At 50.8% G+C, this 18,415-nt stretch overlaps 1 protein-coding gene across 3 annotated transcripts in view; it reads right to left on the reverse strand.

Annotated features, from left to right (window-relative positions):
• Nucleotides 1–18,415, reverse strand: part of CALN1 (calneuron 1) — a 145,390-nt gene that overhangs the window by 45,600 nt on the left and 81,375 nt on the right. The gene's annotated exons all lie outside the window — the stretch shown is intronic.

Raw genomic sequence — 18,415 nt, forward strand, 5'->3', positions numbered from 1 at the left:
AGGGTCTGCCCAACGACTCCTGACCAGCCCCTGAGTGCAGGATGGCTCTTGTTTTTCCCTGTTACTGGCCTGTTGATAATTAATATAAAAGTTGGGAGTCCATGAATTGGTCCTTTTGGCTTTAAAAGTAAATCATGCTGTCAGCACACAAAGATGCTGAATTATTGTCTCTGTGGGGCTGCTCTGCACTAATTCTCTTTTCTCCTCTTCCAGCTGAGTCGCTTTTCAGTAAGAAAGAAGCATTTTCACATGGAGCTTCTCTACACCTACAAATACTCTCATAGCACCACAGACTGGCTTGGGTTGGAAGGGACCTTAAAGATCATCCAGTCCCAACCCCCTGCATGGGCAGGGACACCTCGACCAGCCCAGGCTGCTCCAAGCCCCATCCAACCTGCCCTTCAACACTGCCAGGGATGGGGCAGCCACAGCTTCCCTGGGCAACCTGGGCCAGGGTCTCACCATCCTCACAGCAAAGAATCCCTTCCTAAGATCTCATCTTAACCTCCCTTTTTTCAGTTTTAATCCATTCCACCTTGTCCCATCCCTCCCTGCCCTTGTCCCAAGCCCCTCCCCAGCTTTCCTGGAGCCCCTCCAGGCACTGGAAGGTGCTCTAAGGTCTCCCTGGAGCCTTCTCTTCTCTAGGATGAAGATTCCCAACTCTCTCAGCCTGTCTTCATAGGGGAGCTGCTCCAGCCCTTGGATTATCTTCATCCAGCTCTCTGTGATCAGTTATGTGGGCTATTTGTACATCTTCTCCTGCCTCCCCCTTTTTATTGAAGGAATAAAAGTATTTAAGTGTCCAAGACTTGACCAGATGAACACTGTACCAACCTCTGGTCCAAAAGCATCACCTGCATAACTGCCCTACCAGCCCCAAAACCCACAAGCCTGAAGGGGCAGGGGAAAGCACAATGAGCAGGGTATCCCACACAGCAACAGCAGAGCCATGAAAGGGCAAATTGTTGACATGACCAGAAAAAAATAGCATGGGGCAATCACAAAAGGCCACAGACAAGCTTAGCTGGGACTCCATCACCAATTCAGGTCCCTAACAACTGCTCGAGGTGCATTCAGACCAGCTGGGAAAGCACTGGTGGTGCTCCCTGCTTTGGCCCTCACCACGGTGGCACCTGTGAGCCACCAGAACCTGAGGCACTCCTCCAAGGCAGTGCCTAACCATTGTGACTCCATTTCATCCACAGACTCTAAGCTCAGGATTTAATTTTGCAGGTGTGAAATTAACTGGAGGGAGATTTCGTTCTGGGAGCACTTGAGATGCTTGTCAAGTGGCAGATGCAGGACAGGCCTGGAGCTCTGGAAACTGCCCAAGCTGGGCAAGAATGATGCAAACAGGCCTGTGGAGGTGCAGTCATGGGCACTGTCTTGCAATAAAATGACCTTGTATGAATAACAACTGGGATGTTTCTGCATGTTGTGGAAGAGACACATTCAGAAAAGGTAAGTTAGAAGCAATCACCTCCGTGCAGAGTGTGTCTGCTTCATGTTCAGGAAAGGAATATACTTCAAATGAAGACACTGGGTTGGTTCAGCCTGGAGAAGAGGAGATTGAGGGGGGATCTCATCAAAGCTTATAAACACCTAAAGAGGGTTGTCAGGAGGATGGGGCTGCTGTTTTTTCTGTAGTGTCCAGTGACAGGACAAGGGGCAATGGGCACAAGCTGGAGCACAGAAGGTTCCAACATAAGGAAAAACTGCTTTCCTGTGAGGGTGACAGAGCCCTGGGACAGGCTGCCCAGAGAGGCTGTGGAGTCTCCATCTCTGGAGACATTCCCGACCCATCTGGATGGCTCCTGTGGGATCTGCTGTAGGTGACCCTGCTCTAGCAGGGGGGTTGGACTAGATGATCTTTAGAGCTCCCTTCCAACCCTGCCCACTCTGTGTCCCTGGATGCACGAGTGTGACAGCTTCAGCATGTTTCTTCCTGTGGATTCCATGCTTTGTCTGCCATAAATCAGCTTATTCCTGCCCTCACTTCCCATCTGCTTCTGGGTGTGTACACAGCCCATACTGGGCTGGGGTGGTGCCACCAGTAACGTGTCTGATCCTGGGGCACTTTGTCAGGGGTGACAAGTGAAGTCAGCAGTGATGCTCAAACATGGAAAAGAGCTGGGGTGGAAGTGGAGAGAGAGGATTTTTTTTCCTAGTGAATTTTAATGGACTTTAATTAGCCACTCCAGGTTGATTACCATAAACCTTTTGAGTCTGTGTTTCACGTGCAAGGAGGCATGACAGGGATTGAAACGGGGTTTTACCTCACCTAATTTAATTCCTGTACAGCAATCAACACCCAGCCCTGGCCAAGGCAATCAGTCTGGCCTTTGTGGGGAGAGAAGAGGAGCTGGGCAGGGCTCGAGGCTCTGCCAACCCTCTGCTCCTTCCCCACACCCTGCCACTGCAGAGCCCTCCCTGTCCTTGGCCATGGCCAGAGAAAACACCAGTGGCAACAGGGGCAAGTGCAGGGTCCTGTTCTTTGGCCACAGCCACCCCCTGCAGAGCTTCAGGCTGGGGAAGAGTGGCTGGAGAGCAGCCCAGCAGAGAGGGAACTGGGAGCACTGGTTGACAGCTGGTGGGACACGAGCCAGCAGTGTGCCCAGGTGGCCCGAAGGCCAGTGGCATCCTGGCTTGTGTCAGGAATGGTGTGGCCAGCAGGAGCAGGGAGGTGATTCCCCCTGTGCTCAGCCCTGGGGAGGCCTCAGCTCCAGTCCTGGGGGCAGCTCTGGGCCCCTCACTGCAGGAAGGACCTGGAGGTGCTGGAGCAGGTCCAGGGGAGACAACGAGGCTGGGGAAGGGACCAGAGGGAAAGTCTTACAGGGAGAGGCTGAGGGAGCTGGGGGTGTTGAGCCTGGAGAAGAGGAGACTCAGGGGGGACCTTCTCACTCTCTACCACCACCTGAAGGGAGGTTGTGCTCAGGTGGGGTTGGGCTCTTCTCCCAGGCCAGTAGTGACAGGACGAGAGGGCCTGGCCTGAAGCTGCTCCAGAGGAGGTTTAGGTGGGATATCAGGAAGCACTTCCTCATGGAGAGGGTGATCAGACATTGGGATGGGCTGCCCAGGGCAGTGGTGGAGGCACCATCCCTGGAGGTGTTCAAGGAAAGGCTGGAGGTGGCACTTGGTGCCATGGTCTGGAGATGTGGTGGTGTTGGTCATAGGCTGGACTTGATGATCTGAAAAGTATTTTCCAGCCTTGGTGATTCTGTGATCTGTGGTTCTGTGATTCTGTAACAGTCACAGAGAGAGGGGCTGTCAGAGAAGCCTCTGCCACCTCTGCCAGAGGAGTAATTCCTCTTCAATATGTGGATCTTAATCATTAATTCTGATCCATAATCATCTTTATCCAATGGGAACCCAAAGAGATGCGTGGGAAGTTTGTAGAGAGGACAATTCAAAGACAAAAATGCTCTGAAAAAATCATAAAAAAAAAGATAGTAGTGCAGAAAGATTCACAAGCACCTCCCCCAGTTGTGGAGATAAACACCCTAATCAGGGGTTAATCACCTAAATTAGGTGCATTTCTGCTGGCTTGGTAGCCAGCCAGGCAGTGTGGAGCAACCCCCAAAGCCTGACAGTTACACCTGAGAAATTACTATGGGTTTAAAAAAAAATGGACAAACCCCACATCAAATCTCTTTACGTCGTTTTCCCTTTGCCAGGTCCTAAACGGATCCATGTTCTGTTGCAAACGATCCAACAGAGAAACCACTTGATTTGTGTGCTGAAAAACATGCTGCAGATATGTGAGAATGCCCCATTGCTGGTGAGGGAAAACCAGCTGGAAACGTGGGTAAAAAACCAGGCCCACATTCTGCAAGAGCAAGGCAGCAATTCTGGGAATAACGGCGATTTCAAGGAGACTTTGATGCAAGTTTCACTTGGGGGGAAAAAAAAACAAAAGGGGTAATTTTTCAATAAAATTGGGTTGGCAAAAACATGTTGATTATCTCTAATCAGCAGAGTAACTGTTCCCTAAGGTATCACACTGGCAGCCTCAATAAATGCAGGGGAGGAAGGAGCAGAGCACGAACACAAGGCTCAGGTCTCCCCTGAGTTCCTGAGATCTCAGACAGATTCATGGTGCAGTTTCTCTGCCTGTGCTGTTGTGCCCAGCATGAAGCAAGAAGGTGCAAAGCTGAGTCTAAATTGAAATCAAGCTGAGAGCAAGTCCCAAAAGCCTGACCCAGAGTGGCCAGAGAACATCCCCTTCCAGCCCGTAAGGGTCCTTTGGGCTGATATTTTGGATTGATCTGTTCTCCAGCACATCTGCAGGTGAGGAAGAAGGTGGCAAAACCTCAGCTGGCTCCAGACACACCAGGAGCAGGGCTGAGGTCCCTCTCACCTGCCTGGAGTTTTCAGAGCATTTCTGAGCTGGGAGTTCTGCAGACTTTCCGTGTCAGTCTGTAATAAAGATGTGGCTTCAGAAATCTGCAACGATGAGACTGACATCAATATCAACCACCAAAGATGATCCCAGGGCTGGAGCAGCTCTGCTCTGGAGCCAGGCTGGGAGAGCTGGGGTGTTCAGCCTGGAGAAGAGAAGGCTCCAGGGAGACCTTAGAGCACCTTCCAGTGCCTGAAGGGGCTCCAGGAAAGCTGGGGAGGGGCTTGGGACAAGGGTGGGGAGGGATGGGACGAGGGGGATGGATGAAAACTGGAAGAGGGAGGTGGAGATTGGACACGAGGAGGGAATTCTGGAGTGTGAGGGTGGTGAGACCCTGGCCCAGGTTGCCCAGGGAAGCTGTGGCTGCCCCATCCCTGGCAGTGTTGAAGGGCAGGTTGGATGGGGCTTGGAGCAGCCTGGGCTGGTGGGAGGTGTCCCTGCCCGTGCAGGGGGTGGGACTGGGTGATCTTTAAGGTCCCTTCCAACTCAAACCAGTCTGGGATTCTGTGATTCTATCTGCAGCAAGTTAGTATTGGGGAAAGGACAGATTTAAACCAAACATACTGGCTAATTTTGTGAAAACGTTCCCACATACCAACTAGCCACAGAATAACTAGGAATATTAGCTCAGTTGTCTCTTCATGCAGAGGACCCAGAGCTGGCAGCTGAGGGTCACGGGTTTATCTCCACAGGGGATGGCAGCTCCTGAAGCTCTGAATATGGCACCTGCATACAAGCTGTCTGCTTTGTGACAGCTCTTCTCAGATTCTGCTCCCCTAAAAAACATCAGTTCATTCCATTTGTCTTTTCCTTGCTCTGTCACTCCCAAATGGTTTGAAGGAGCTGGAGCTTCATGCACGCGGGGGGAGCTGAGGGGCTGACAGCAAAGTCTTGAGCTAAAAACCCCCTGAGCAAGGCTCCCCCAGGGGGAATAACATGCAAACACACTCAGCAAGAGTAGGAAGAGATTAAAACCATGCAAATCCTTGTTATGTGATTACTTTTTTCTTTTCTTTTTTCCCCCCATCACTCCCCCAGGGTAAGGCAACTGGCTCCCTGCTCTGCTCTAAAAGTGGGTCATGTCCATGGACCCCACCAGTGGACCTTGCTGGGTTACCTCCTGGGGTTTGTGTCTCTGCTCAGCACAGGAAAGCTGGACATTAGAATGCAGCTCTGGAGGGAACTTCAACATCACCCTGGGTCATTTGGAGCAGAGACCTTTCCTTTCCGTGCTTGATCTGCTCATTTCCATGACAAAGGGATGAAAATCTGTTTTGAACTCTTCCCACCAAGCTCACATGTATATCATAGAGTCATAGGACTATTCAGGTTGGAAAAGCCCCTTGGGGTCACCAAGTCCAACCATCATCCCTGCTCTACAAAGTTCTCCCCTAAACCATATCCACCAACACCACATCCAAACCACCCTTCAACACACCCAGGGATGGTGACTCCACCACCTCCCTGGGCAGCCTGTTCCAGTGTCCAACCACTCTTGCTGGGAATAAATTGTTCCTGATGTCCAGTCTGAACCTCCCCTGGTGCAGCTTGAAGCCCTTCCCTCTTGTTCTGTCACTAATGACCTGTGAGGAGAGACCAGCACCAACCTCTCTGCAATGACCTGTCAGGCAGTTGTAGAGACTGATGAGGTCTCCCCTCAGCCTCCTCTTCCTCACACTAAACATTCCCAGCTCCTTCAAGTGTTCCTCATCAGGTTGATTCTCCAGGCCCTTCCCCAGCTCCGTTGCCTCCTCTGTCCTCGCTCCAGCACCTCCAGATCTCTCTGGAATTGAGGTGCCCCAAACTGGACCCAACACTCCAGCTGTGGCCTCACCAGGGCTGAGCACAGGGGGACAATCCCCTCTCTGCTGCTGCTGCTCACACCATTTCTGATACAGGCCAGGATGCCACGGGCTGTCCTGGCCACCTGGGCACACACTGGCTCATGTTCAGCTGCTGGTCAGTGAGAACCCCCAGGGCCTTTCCTGCCAGACACTTTCCAGCCACACTTCCCCAAGTCTGGAGCATTTTTGGGGTTGCTGTGGCCCAAGTGCAGGACCAGGCACTTGACCTTGTTGAAGCCCAGACCATGGACATCAGCCCAACGATCCAACCTATCCAAGTCTCTCTGGAGGCCCTCCCTGTCCTCATGCAGATCAACACTCTCACCCAGCTTGGTGTCATCTGCAAACTCACTGATGATACCCTCCATGTCCTTAGCAAGATCATCAATAAAGATGTCAAACAGAGACAGTCCCAACACTGAGCCCTGAGGAACAACTATTTCCCCTGCCTGTCTCAGGTTGCTCTGCACTTCTGCCATAAGCCTCTGCACCCTGACACATTTTCTCAACTGTGAGTAAATGTTTACATAATTATTCCTTGTCTTTACTACTTTATAGTGTGTGTTGCTCAATAGTAATAGTGAAAAAATGTTCTCTGTGAGCAGAACATGGCAGGCCCAGCTCTGGAGACTGTCTGCATCTCAGAGTGGAAGATTTCAGTCTTTGCCAGCACAGAAATACACCCAAACCTCCACAGGCAGTCAAGTGACAGTGCAGAAAGCACACACAGCCAAGGAAATTGGTCCTCAGCCAAGTGGCAAATTTGATTGAAAAAAAAAGATCTTCAGGAATTTCTCCTGAAGTTCAGCACCTTTCCAGCCACTTGGTAAAACCACATGATGCCCCCACTGGAAACTTGTATTGATAAAGTCAGACCTTGGGGAAGGGGCTCCTGGAGCCTGTTTGGCTCAGCCAGTGTGGTGGCACTGAGGCTGCAGGGAGGGGTGATGTTCTCCAGGAACATACCTTCAGAACCTGCACATCACCCATCAAGCCACAAAATTCTGGCCATGTTCCCCCCCCCATGTCCTCAGGGCTGGTAGAGAACAGGAGGAAGGGGCAGGATGGAGCTGGATGCGTCTTCAGCACGGCCAAGGCATCTCCATCCTGAGGGCAGGGAAGCCATAGAACTGTAGAATGGTTTGAGTTGGAAGGGACCTTAAAGATCATCTAGTTCCAACCCCCTGCATGGGCAGGGGCACCTCCCACCAGCCCAGGCTCCTCCAAGCCCCATCCAACCTGCCCTTCAACCCTGCCAGGGATGGGAACACCTTCATCCTGATGGCCAGGGAAACCTCTCCATCTTGATGGCAGTTCAAGATGGCTGTTGACTGGGGAACCATCTGCTAGGGCCACCAAATTTGTCCCTCACCATTTCTCCTCAGAAATCCCAGCCTGGAACAGCAAAGTTGTGCCTGGTGCCCGGGTGGAGAACAACAACAGAGGTGCAGGTTGGATGGGCATGGCAGGGATGGCCACCACTGCAGGGCACAGGCCACTCCCAGCACCAGCTCCTTCTCCTGCCTCTGCACAAGCAGGAACCCAGCAGCTCCTGCCACCTTGTTGCTGCAACTTAAAAGGGGCACCAAGATGCTCCAGCAGCTTCTGCTGGCCCTGGGCATCACTCCAACACAGGCTCTTTTGCTGATACAACTGGGAAACACAAAATCTAACCGGGTCTCGACGGCACCAGGCAGCAACATCTTGGCTTCAGATGCCAGGCTGCAGCAACTGCCCTGCCAGCCTGGGACACACGCTGGGAAAACATGAATGATGGGCTGTGCTGTAGAAATTGCCTGGCAGCCAGAACCTGGATGTCCTTCCTCAATGCCACAGCACCCTCTGCTCAGCTGCTCCACATCAGGAAAGGCCCTGGGGGTTCTCACTGACCAGCAGCTGAACATGAGCCAGTGTGTGCCCAGGTGGCCAGGACAGCCCGTGGCACCCTGGCCTGTATCAGAAATGGTGTGAGCAGCAGCAGCAGAGAGGGGATTGTCCCCCTGTGCTCAGCCCTGGTGAGGCCACAGCTGGAGTGTTGGGTCCAGTTTGGGGCACCTCAATTCCAGAGAGATCTCGAGGTGCTGGAGCGAGGACAGAGGAGGCAACGGAGCTGGGGAAGGGCCTGGAGAATCAACCTGATGAGGAACACTTGAAGGAGCTGGGAATGTTCAGCCTGAGGAAGAGGAGGCTGAGGGTTGGACTTGCTGATCCCAAGGGTCTTTTCCAACCTGAATGGTTCTATGATCAACAAATCTCAACCATTGCCTGACCATCCCCCAGCCCTCCCCCAGCAGCCCTTTGCACCTCTCCATTTGCATTTTTGGTTGGTTTTTGTTTGTTTGCTTGTTTATTTGTTTCTAATTTCTTTCTCTAGCTTTTCTTTCACATAAAAGGTCATTTTTCTTTCTAAACATGTTTGTTTGTTGCAAACAGTTGCCAACACTTTGGCTTTTTTTAACGTTTTTATTATTTATGAGCAGTGGAGTGGGATTTTTCCTTGTTTTTCCCTTTTCTTACTCTCTTTAAAGCCTTAAGGACATTTTGACAATACTTTCACTGAGAGGCAGGGCTTGGAGGCAGGGCACTGTAGAGATTTCCATCTCAAAGTCAACATTCTTTAGAGAGAAGAAATGGAAAAAGACCATCACGATCAGGTCTGGTTTCAACAATTCCCAACCTCTGGTCACAGAATCACAGAACCACCAAGGCTGGAAAAGACTTTCCCTCTGGTCCCTTCCCCAGCCTCGCTGTCTCCCCTGGACCTGCTCCAGCACCTCCAGGTCCTTCCTGCAGTGAGGGGCCCAGAGCTGCCCCCAGGACTGGAGCTGAGGCCTCCCCAGGGCTGAGCACAGGGGGAATCACCTCCCTGCTCCTGCTGGCCACACCATTCCTGACACAAGCCAGGATGCCACTGGCCTTCGGGCCACCTGGGCACACTGCTGGCTCGTGTCCCACCAGCTGTCAACCAGTGCTCCCAGTTCCCTCTCTGCTGGGCTGCTCTCCAGCCACTCTTCCCCCAGATCTCCTCCCAGATCTCCTCCCAGATCTCCATGAAAACCAGACTTTCCCTACAGTCAGTTAAGATTTCCTGCCACCTGACAGCAGTGCTGCTGTCCACACCATCAAAGAGCTGACTTTGTTACAAGAACATGAAGGATCCAGGCAGTGTCCTCTGGTCAACACCTGAACTGCAGATCCATACGTGGCCTCTTCTCTGGTCAGAGGAAGGATAGATCCTGAGATCTGGTTGCTGGATGAGGGTTTTAGGGCTGGTGGAGCTTCTGTTCTGAAAGAAAATCCTTCCTGATGTTGGGAGAGCTGGGGATGCGGGATTTGAAGCCAGAGCTGTTGACCCTTAAACTCCTCAGCATCAACCATACCCCCTCTGCTCCCTGGGCCAGTGCTGCCTCCCAAAGGCATCAAAGAGCATTCAGAGAAAAAGGATCCCCCCTCCCCCAACAAGACCATCACTGGAGGTGGACTCAGAGGTGCTGGGGACTCCACAACCAGCAAGAAACTCAGTCTCCAGCCTGTGTTCCAGGCACTCGTGTCCACATCAGGCAACGATCACACACGGTTCGTTGCTCCTCACAGTCCTCCTATCACACCCCTCAGGCAGGGGCAAAAACATGACCCACAGAGACACAGACTGAGCTCATGTATAAACTGGCATAGCAAAAACAAACAACAAACCTCTGTACCCTCCAAGCTGGATGGACCCTCTATTCTGCCCTGGTGAGGCCGCATCTGGAGTATTGTGTCCAGTTCTGGGCCCCTCAGTTCCAGAAGGACAGGGAACTGCTGGAAAGAGTCCAGCGCAGAGCCACAAAGATGATGGAGGGAGTGGAACATCTCCCTGATGAGGGAAGGCTGAGGGAGCTGGGTCTCTTTAGTTTGGAGAAAAGGAGACTGAGGGGTGACCTCATCAATGTTTACAAATACGTAAAGGGTGAGTGTCAAGAAGATGGAGTTCAGCTTTTTTCAGTGATGACCAGTGATAGGACAAGGGGTAATGGATACAAATTGGAGCATAGGAGGTTTAAGGTCAATATCAGAAAAAATTTTTTTCCTGTGAGAGTGACAGAGCCCTGGGACAGGCTGCCCAGAGAGGCTGTGGAGTCTCCTTCTCTGGAGACATTCCAACCCCCCTGGACACGTTCCTGTGTGATGTGCTCTGGGTGCCCCTGCTCTGGCAGGGGGGTTGGACTGGAGATCTTTCAAGGTCCCTTCCAACCCCTGGGATTCTATGATTCTATGATTCTGTATGTAATGAGAGGTCCAGAATATCCCCAGAGCCAAATGTCCACCTGCCAGGACAGGCCTGCCCTGCCACGCAGCAGGCAGGATGCCCCTAGATATCACCTGCTCCCACCAGACTCTGAACCAAAGCTGTGGTGTTTCTGAAGGCTACATGTACCAATCAACTGGTTGAAGCTACAAAACACAGTAGGGCAATGAAGTCTTGCTTTCCTCCTGCTGTTGGTGCCAGTCCTTCTTTGGTTCACAAGAGGTTTCAAAACTTCATCACTTCCAGCGTCTCCAGTTTTGAGGTCTAACTTTGGACCTGGTGACTTGGGAGAGCTGGTTTTGTGGCAGGGAAAGCTGAGTGCTGGTGAAAATGAGGTCACTTCACACCGACTGATGAAATGAGGCCACCCAAACACTGTTGCTCCCTCCTGCCCACTGGTACCTTCACAGGCTGCAGAGGGGTTGCAGTCTCACTGCCCAAGGACAGCCTCACCACCACCATCCAGACCATGAGCCTCTCCAACGTTCAGGAGGCTGTGACAGCACTTCTGGGCTGGATACCCAGACTATAAGCAAAGAAAAGCCTCCTGCTGAGGACTTCATCACCTGCAAGCATTCACTTCACCATGCTGCAGCAACCACTGAGTGCCATCTGCTCCCAGGGGAAGCCTTTGTCAACAAAAGAAGATGTAACAAGGCAACCAGAACTGTTCTCCTGCCCCAGATAACAGCCTCAGCACCAGCAGAGCTGGTGACACTCTCAGTGGGACTCATCAGGTGACACTCAGGTGTCTCCAGTGCACACATCTCCATCTGAGCCACTTTTCTAGACTTTCTTTCCACCAAAAGGAGGCAAAGTGGCACTTCTGAAGCATGATGTGTCCCTTCCTGAGGCTGATGCCTAAAGCAGATCCCTTGGATTGCCCCTGGAAGTGGCTCTTTCTCTCTGTTAACCCTAAAGGAGACCAAGCAGGGTCCAGGTTAGCTGAGATGAACTGCACACTGTCCACACCCGCTCTCTGGCCAGAGTCACTTTGCTGGTCCCCACAGCACAGCCACCCATGTCCTTGTAATGGGAACTCACAGCATTTTAAAACTGGATAGAAGGAGCCCACATATCACATCTCAAATGCAGCACCAGATATTGCAGGACACATTTAATTTCAGAGACTGGAGACACGGTCAGGATGCTGGAGCTACTGCTGCCCTGGGTGGGTTTAATGACTGCAGCTGAGCAGAGCCCAGGATGAGCTGTCGTGGCAGAGGGGGCTGCCTTGGCTCCAGGGACAAAGTGCTGTGGTTTCTGTGGGAGAAGTGACACCAAGGTTCCCACCCAGCCCTTCAGTTTGGAGGTGTCCAGCTTGGGAAACCCAAGAAAGGGTAGATCTTTATGAACTGCAGAACTTCCTTCTGTGCAAATCACTCTATTTCAGGTTCAACAACCAAAGAGCAGGCACCCACGTTGTTACTAACATTGAAAATACTGCTGTGGGGTGGAGGCCTTTGGGAAGAGGAGGTGCATGGGGGAGGGGATGTGCATGGTGCAGTGGGACAGCCCCAGCTGCCCATCCTTGACCCCATCCACCAAGTTTTGGCACCCCAGCTTGCAGCTCCAGCATTTATAACACAGGATCACAGAATCACAGAATTATTGAGGCTGGATAAGACCTCTGAGATCATCAAGTCCAGCCTATGACCAACACCACCACATCTCCAGACCATGGCACTAAGTGCCACCTCCAGCCTGTCCTTGAACACCTCCAGGGATGCTGCCTCTACCACTGCCCTGGACAGTCCATCCCAATGTCTGATCACCCTCTCCATGGGAAGTGCTTCCTGATATCCCACCTAAACCTCCCCTGGAGCAGCTTCAGGCCAGGCCCTCTCGTCCTGTCACTATTGGCCTGGGAGAAGAGCCCAACCCCACCTGAGCACAACCTCCCTTCAGGTGGTTGTAGAGAGTGAGAAGGTCCCCCCTGAGTCTCCTCTTCTCCAGGCTCAACAACCCCAGCTCCCTCAGCCTCTCCTCATCAGACTTTCCCTCCAGTCCCTTCTCCATCCTCGTTGTCTCCTCTGGACCTGATTTAAACCCCAAAGCAGCCACCAAGAGGGACCCCACTTGCAGACACGAAGTCCTTCCCCCCTGAACCTCAGCTTTCATTCCAAGCAGCAGCTCCACACCCACCCTGTACTACCCCCACACTCAGCCCAGCTGTAAAACCTCTCCTGCCAGGACCCACCCCCAAGCAGCACCTGGCACCCTGAACTGCAAAACCAACCCTCCTCCTCCACAGAAGGTGATTTGAGTTGGTTCTTTGCAAGGCAGAAAACAGCAGCACCTGAAGCCAAGGGTGTTTGCAGCAGAGCAGCTCACTGCAGACCTGCAATTGTGGTGCAAGATGTAAAATGGAGCCTCTTGGGGTTCAGCAACACCCCCTGATCATACAGAGGTACTGGGACCGGTGTTGTTCAACATCTTCATCAACGACCTGGATGAGGGTACAGAATGTACCCTCAGCAAGTTTGCTGATGGCACCAAGCTGGGAGGAGTGGCTGACACACCAGAAGGCTGTGCTGCCATTCAGAGAGACCTAGACAGGCTGGAGAGTTGGGCGGGGAAAAACCTGATGAAGTTCAACAAGGGCAAGTGTAGAGTTTTGCATTTGGGGAAGAACAACACGATGTCCCAGTACAGGTTGGGGGCTGACCTGCTGGAGAGCAGTGTAGGTGAGAGGGACCTGGGGGTCATGGTGGACAGGAGGATGACCATGAGCCAGCAATGTGCCCTTGTGGCTAAGAAGGCCAATGGATCCTGGGGTGTATTAGAAAGGGTGTGGTTAGTAGGTCAAGAGAGGTTCTCCTCCCCCTCTATTCTGCATTGGTGAGGCCACATCTGGAGTATTGTGTCCAGTTCTGGGCCCCTCAGTTCAAGAAGGACAGGGATCTGCTTGAAAGAGTCCAGCACAGAGCCACAAGGATGATTAAGGGAGTGGAACATCTCCCTGATGAGGAAAGGTTGAGGGAGCTGGGTCTCTTTAGTTTGGAGAAGAGGAGACTGAGGGGTGACCTCATCAATGTTTACAAATACGTAAAGGGTGAGTGTCAGGGAGATGGAGTTAGGCTCTTCTCAGTGATGACCAGTGATAGGACAAGGGGTAATGGGTGGAAATTGGAGCATAGGAGGTTCAAGGTGAATATCCGAAAAAATTTTTTTACTGTGAGAGTGACAGAGCACTGGGACAGGCTGCCCAGAGAGGCTGTGGAGTCTCCTTCTCTGGAGACATTCCCAACCCGCCTGGACGCCTTCCTGTGTGATGTGCTCTGGGTGACCCTGCTCTGGCAGGGGGGTTGGACTAGATGATCTTTCGAGGTCCCTTCCAACCCCTGGGATTCTATGATTCTATGATTCTATGATTCTATGATTCTATGATAGGGGCTGCACCAGCCCAGGAGGAGGGTGAGGAGGGGAGGCCACGTTCCCCCACACCTGCCATGGGAGGTAGGCTAGTTCAGCAATGCCATGGCCTGGTTGGATCTGGCATCATGTGGACTTGCACATGGAGACACAAAGACTTTCTCCACAGCTCTGGCTGATGGGCAGTTTTGCACAGCAAACCATGAATGCATCAGCAACTGTGATGGGGAGATGAAACCACCATGTCCCACTCCCACCTCTGCTCTCTTGCCTTTGCAGCTGGGACTGAGCCCCCCTTCCCTTCCCTGAGCCACCTCCCCAGCCAGTCCCAGATGTAAGGCCACACAGATGGATGTGGCTTTTACTCTGTGTTTGCTGCATCCAGGGAAACAAATGCCCTTTGGGATGTTTGGTGGCCCAGAGGCAGAGAGGTTCCTGCTGTCCCTGCTCTGTCCCTGGCCTGTCCCTCCTTCCTCACACAGGGTGCTGCAGGATCTAGCTTTGCCTGTACCTACTCACCCACCAAAGATCATAAAACCTAGTGGATTCCTTCTCCTGAGCACAGGAGAGTCTCCTGGTGAGACCAAAAAGGTTTTCCCAAGGCCAGGAAGCATGAGAAGATGCTGAGCTCACAGGACCTGCCTTCCCACTCCTCCAGCTGTGTCCCCAAAACTCCTGAGACATCTCTGCAGCAGGAACATCAGATCTCTGAGCAGCCATTTCCCAGCCCAAAGCACCACAAACCACCACAAACAAACCAGTTGTTTATCCCAAACCAACCAGCCCCCTCCTGGACACCAGGGAATTATACCAGGTGATATCCAACGTGAGGAAGAGCACCTCATCTGAACAGATGACACAGATTTCCCCTTCTACTCTGCCCTGGTGAGGCCACATTTGGAGTACTGTGTCCAGTTCTGGGTTCCCCAGTTCATAAAGGACAAGGAACTACTGGAGAGATCCAAGTGCAGGGCCACAAAGATGAGTAGAGGACTGGAGCATCTGCCTGGGAGGAAAGGCTGAGGGAGCTGGGGATGTTCAGCCTGGAGAAGAGGAGGCTGAGGGGGGATCTCATCAATGCTTATGAACATCTAAAGGGGGTGTCAGGAGGATGGGGCCACTCTCTTTAACACAGTGTCTGATGACAGGGGCAATGGGCACAGGCTGGAGCACGGGAGGGTCAAGTTAAACATGAGGAAAAACTTCTTTCCTGGGAGGGTGACAGAGCCCTGGGACAGGCTGCCCAGAGAGGCTGTGGAGTCTCCTTCTCTGGAGACTTTCCAGACCCACCTGGACGTGTTTCTGTGGGATCTGTGATGAGGTGATCATGATCTGGCAGCAGGGGTTGGACTAGATGATCTTCAAAGGTCCCTTCCAACCCTGACCACCCTGTGGCTCTGTGACACAGAGTCCCTTACTGTCCCTCTGTGCACGACAAAGGTCCCAGACCCCCCTGCCCAGGCACAGTGCTGGCACTGGCTGTACTGGTGCTCCCTGCAGCTCCCACAGTAAAGAGAGAGGAGGAAAAAAACACCAGGCAATGATTTGTCCCTCCAATCATCACCATACAAAGCACTGACTTTGCAAAAGAATCTCCTCAGTGCTGCTGGGTACAGAACTCACCCTGCACCCATTGTCTTGTTTGACCATTCAAACTTGTTCTGACTTCAAAAAAAACCCATTTTAGCCAAGACAAAGAGTTTATTTAAATGTAAAGCCAATAATCCAAGATGATTATTAGTTCTGCTCCTGTCACTTAACCCCGGGGCCTGGAGATCCACTTTTACTGCCTCCTGTTCAAACCCTTTCATAGGTCTTTGCACTTTGAAAAAATCTGGGCAGAAATTGCAAATGAAGATGAAATCCCAGCCTCTCTCCTCTCTTTCCATCCCTCTCTCTGGCTCAGAGCAGCAGGGCACAGTGGGCAGCTCTGGAGTCTGTTTGCCAAACAAAAAGGAGCTAATATTTACTGACAGCAACGTCTGTCTGTTCTGAGGGGGATTGAGGTGGATGGAGAGCTGGTGTGTGACAGAGCTCAGAGCTCAGATCAATGCACCAGGGTGGAGTTGAAGGCCTGTAAGCAGTGGTGTCCCCCAGGGGTCAATACTCAGTCTGGTCTAGTTCAACATGTTCATCAATGATCTGGACGAGGGGACAGTGTCCTCAGCAGGTTTGCTGATGATGCCAAACTGGGAGGGGTGGTGACAGCCCAGAGGGTCATCACTGCTGTTTAGTGTCACCTGGACAGGCTGGAGAGTTGGGCAGAGAAGAACTTCATGAAGTTCAATAAGAGCAAGTGTAGGGTCCTGCACCTGGGAAGAAAGAACCCCAAGCACCAGGTTAAGGGTAGATCTGCTGGAAAGTAGGTGGGAGGAGAAGGATCTTGGAGTCCTGATAGACAGTGAATGATCCATGAGCCAGCAGTGTGCCCTTGCTGCCAGGAAGGCCAGTGGAATCCTGGGGTGCATAAACAAGAGTGTGAAGGTGGTCATGCTGCCTCTCTACTCTGCCCTGGTGAGGCCTCAGCTGGAGAACTGCATCCAGTTCTGGGCTCCCCAGTTCCAGAGAGACAGGGAGCTACTGGAGGGAGTCCAGAGGAGGGTGATGAAGATGACTGGGGGTTGGACCATCTCTCTGATGAGGAAAGGCTGAAGGAGCTGGGGCTGTTCAGCCTGGAGATGAGAAGGCTGAGGGGAGACCTTATCAATGTTTACAAGTATCTAAAGGGTGGGTGCAAGGAAGATGGAGACAGGCCCTTCTCAGCAGTGCCCAGTGTCAGAACGAGGGGCAATGGGTGCAAGCTGGAACATGGGAAGTTCCACTGAAATACGAGGAAAAACTTCTTTACAGTGAGGGTGACAGAGCCCTGGGACAGGCTGCCCAGGGAGGATGTGGAGTCTCCATCTCTGGAGATATTCCAAACCCACCTGGATGCAGCCCTGGGTAAAGTGCTCTAGGTGATCCTGCTTCAGTGGGAGAGTTGGACCAGATGATCTCTGGAGGTCCCTTCCAACTCCAGCAGTTCTGTGATTCTGTGATGCTCTTGATCTATATGGCTTTGCAGACCTGAATGGTCACACATTGGAAATGCCTCCAAACCCATCTGCACACAACACAGCCCTGAGACACCCAACCAGATGTGTATTCCCTGAGATCTTCTTAAAAAGAAGCTCTCAGGCCTGAAAACTGATCAGCTGGCATCTCTCTGGCCATGGAACAGCTACAGCATCACTGCAAAAACGCTGCTGCGCACGCCAGAGAAAACCAGCTTCAGGACACCAAGTGTGAGCACCAGGAGCAGCTCAGAGAAGGTGGGCAGAGGAGGGTGAAGGATGGGCAGCCACTTTTTAAAAAATATAGAGGGAAAAAGGTGGAGTGGGAAGGGGGGAAGGAGGCAGACACCCTGTGAGAGACCATGGGAGGCCCAACACCCCTGTGCAGGGTCAGGCCCAACTCTTCCCACTGGCTTCTAAACCACAGTCCCATGGGTCTGCCCAAAATCTTATCTATGCTGTCTCCTTTTCTTTTCTTTTCTTTTCTTTTCTTTTCTTTTCTTTTCTTTTCTTTTCTTTTCTTTTCTTTTCTTTTCTTTTCTTTTCTTTTCTTTTCTCTTCCTTGCTTTTCTTTTCTTTTCTCTTCTTTTCTTTTCTTTTCTTTTCTTTTCTTTTCTTTTCTTTTCTTTTCTTTTCTTTTCTCTTCCTTGCTTTTCTTTTCTTTTCTTTTCTCTTCTTTTCTTTTCTCTTCCTTGCTTTTCTTTTCTTTTCTCTTCTTTTCTTTTCTCTTCTTTTCTCTTCTTTTCTTTTCTTTTCTTTTCTTTTCTTTTCTTTTCTTTTCTTTTCTTTTCTTTTCTTTTCTTTTCTTTTCTCTTCCTTGCTTTTCTTTTCTTTTCTCTTCTTTTCTTTTCTTTTCTTTTCTTTTCTTTTCTTTTCTTTTCTTTTCTTTTCTTTTCTTTTCTTTTCTTTTCTCTTCCTTGCTTTTCTTTTCTTTTCTTTTCTCTTCTTTTCTTTTCTCTTCCTTGCTTTTCTTTTCTTTTCTCTTCTTTTCTTTTCTTTTCTTTTCTTTTCTTTTCTTTTCTTTTCTTTTCTTTTCTTTTCTTTTCTTTTCTCTTCCTTGCTTTTCTTTTCTTTTCTCTTCTTTTCTTTTCTTTTCTTTTCTTTTCTTTTCTTTTCTTTTCTTTTCTTTTCTTTTCTTTTCTTTTCTTTTCTCTTCCTTGCTTTTCTTTTCTTTTCTCTTCTTTTCTTTTCTTTTCTTTTCTTTTCTTTTCTTTTCTTTTCTTTTCTTTTCTTTTCTTTTCTCTTCCTTGCTTTTCTTTTCTCTTCTTTTCTTTTCTCTTCCTTGCTTTTCTTTTCTTTTCTCTTCTTTTCTTTTCTTTTCTTTTCTTTTCTTTTCTTTTCTTTTCTTTTCTTTTCTTTTCTTTTCTTTTCTTTTCTTTTCTCTTCCTTGCTTTTCTTTTCTTTTCTTTTCTCTTCTTTTCTTTTCTCTTCCTTGCTTTTCTTTTCTTTTCTTTTC

Source organism: Apus apus, chromosome 18, assembly GCF_020740795.1.
Source record: "Apus apus isolate bApuApu2 chromosome 18, bApuApu2.pri.cur, whole genome shotgun sequence".
NCBI classification, from domain to species: domain Eukaryota; kingdom Metazoa; phylum Chordata; class Aves; order Apodiformes; family Apodidae; genus Apus; species Apus apus.